The sequence below is a fragment of the Talpa europaea genome (genome assembly GCF_964194135.1).
Source record: "Talpa europaea genome assembly, chromosome: 6".
Taxonomy (NCBI): Eukaryota; Metazoa; Chordata; class Mammalia; order Eulipotyphla; family Talpidae; genus Talpa; species Talpa europaea.
The window spans coordinates 36,895,126-36,897,692 of NC_140072.1; positions in this window are offsets into that span (position 1 = coordinate 36,895,126).

Below are 2,567 nucleotides of genomic sequence, written 5' to 3' on the forward strand. Positions count from 1 at the left end.
AGAAGACAACTATATATATCACAAGGGGTGGGGCACACAGTGATATATGTTGATGGGGGATGAGAGGAGAGAATGAAGGAGAATTGGAAGAATGCAACTTTAGGTCAGGTGACCTGGGAAGGTGCAATAGGAAGGTAGGGCAGTGACATTTGATAAGCAAGGGGAAGGCAGTGTGAGGACCCCAAAGCAGAAGCATGTCCAGTGTGTTTAAAGAGCAGCAGGGAAACATGAGGCTTGAGTGGAGAGAGAAATGTCAGAGAAGGGAGAGCAGGTTGGAGAGATCTGGAGACCAGATCACACATGACCTCCTGAGTCATCCTCACCACTCTGGCTTTTACTCAGTAAATATTGGAGGGTATCAAGCCAAGGAAATGTGGGACTAGACATTGGCTTTGGCAACAACACTCTGGGTGCTGAGAGGCAAGGACTGTAGGAAAAACAGATTAGGAAACTATGAGATTGTCAGGTAAGAGGGAGATGATGGCTTGGACCAGGAGGTGTAGAAATGTCGGTGGTGATACCAGGTTGGATTTTGGATATAATTTGATGGTAGAGCTGATGGAATTTCTTGATAGATAGAATATAGAGTATGAGGAAAAGAGGGCAGTCAGAGATGACACCAAGTTTTGGGGCTGAGCAAATGGACAAAGGCCATTGTTATTTTCTGAAATGGGAAGACTGGCGATAAAGCAGACTTTAGAGTAAGGCGATAAAGTTTAGACATTTTAGCTTGACATGTCTGTAGACACACATTTGAAGATAACAAATCATCAAGGGGATATTTGCTTTTCAATTTCAGGAGGAATATTTGGGATCCTGAATTAAAATTGGGGGCATGTAAGATATAAAATTAGAGTACCTCAGTGTATAGATGAAAGCAAATCCATGAAACCAGATGAGATCTTTAAGAGTGAAAATAGACATATCACAAGGAGACAAAAGAGCATTTTCTTATTTCACCATGAAACATGCCGGTGGGGAAAGGTGTTAATTTTGCCCTAAAAGATAATCTTGGATTCCCACTGTGGAATGCTGAAAATATAGCCTGAAGTAACCAGAATTTGTGATTCAGATCAGCCTCAGAACCTACACCTTAACGATGATACTGGAGTAAATTAAATACCCTACCAGCAATAAAAGACATTGTTATAGGGCCTCCCCGGTGGCACAGCGGTTGAGCGCTGGGTTGCAAAGCTGCCCGCAGCCTCTGCAGCGCTGGTTCGATCCCCGGCTGCTCCCCGGCCACTGGAGGAGGGTCCCACATGGCGCGCAGACCTCTCCTGCCGCCCACTGCTCCCCTCAGCAGTGTACTTCGGTCCTTCGCCTGCTCTACTCCCGGCTCTGGCTCTGGTGAATTCTCTCACCCTCCCGCGCTTCTGACTGTACCCAGTGCTTGTATAAATAAACAAACAAACAAATAAAATAAATTAAAAAATAAAACATGCCTTTATTAAAAAAAAAAAAAGACATTGTTATAGACACTTTTTTTTTGGCTTTTTTTCTTCATGGGGCAAAGCAGGTTGGAGTGAAAAAAAGTTTTGTTTTTGTTTTTAAAAAAAGAGACAGAAAAATTAAAAATGAAAGATAACACGTAAAAGCCACATGCTCCAAGCATAGAAAGCCTGCCTGAAAGCTGTGACTCACCACAAGCATCTCACATACTAGCTCCTACTCAGTGTATGCTTAATAAATATTTGTTAATCATTTGAAAAACACAAACAATTACTCCACTTCTACATAAGGGTAATGTCTGACATGTTCTCTTTGCTTTGCTTTCCTTTTTTTTTTTTTTTTTTTTTTTTTGCCTCTTCCTTTCCTCTTAGGTGTTTTCTTATGTATAGCAATGGCTCTAATTGACAAAGTCAGCCTAGAGACACAATTACTCTGTCAAGGTATGTGTTCATGGAAAGGAACAGCAGCGTAGCTACTGAGGCAGCAGGGTACCTGCCACAGCAAAGGGGTAGAAAATGGACCTTATCATATAATTTCTCTGCTTCCAAAATGTATTCTAACAAACAGGAACTTCAAGAGATGTCCATAGGTCTTTGAGTTAAAAATAACAAGTTTAGGGGACTCCCTGGTGGTGCAATAGGTTAAGCACAGCACTGTGAAGCTATCCTCAGCCTCTACAGCATGAGTTCAATCCCTGGTGGGCTGGCCAGGGAGCTACCCACATGGCGCAGCAGACCTCTCTGCTTTGCCCACTGCTCCCCTCAGCCGTGTATTTCAGTCAGTCTGCCTGTTCTGTTCCCCACTCTGTCTCTGGTGAATCCTCTCACCACCCTCCACCACACATCTGGCCTGTACCCCAGGTCCTGTATGCATAAATAAATGAATCTTTAAAAAATAGTAATAACAAGTTTAAGAAACCTATGGCCAAACAAATTGCAAACAATCCTAATCCCACAGGATTCCTGAGAACTCTTATTACGCTGATACTCAGGGCACCAAGAACGGGAAACAATCTGCTGACCTTCCCAGACTCCTTTTCTCTGTCTGAATCATGTTGTCTTACGATCCTTTCTTTGTTTCTTTTTCCTATTTTGTTTAATTTCTTGTTTATTTTG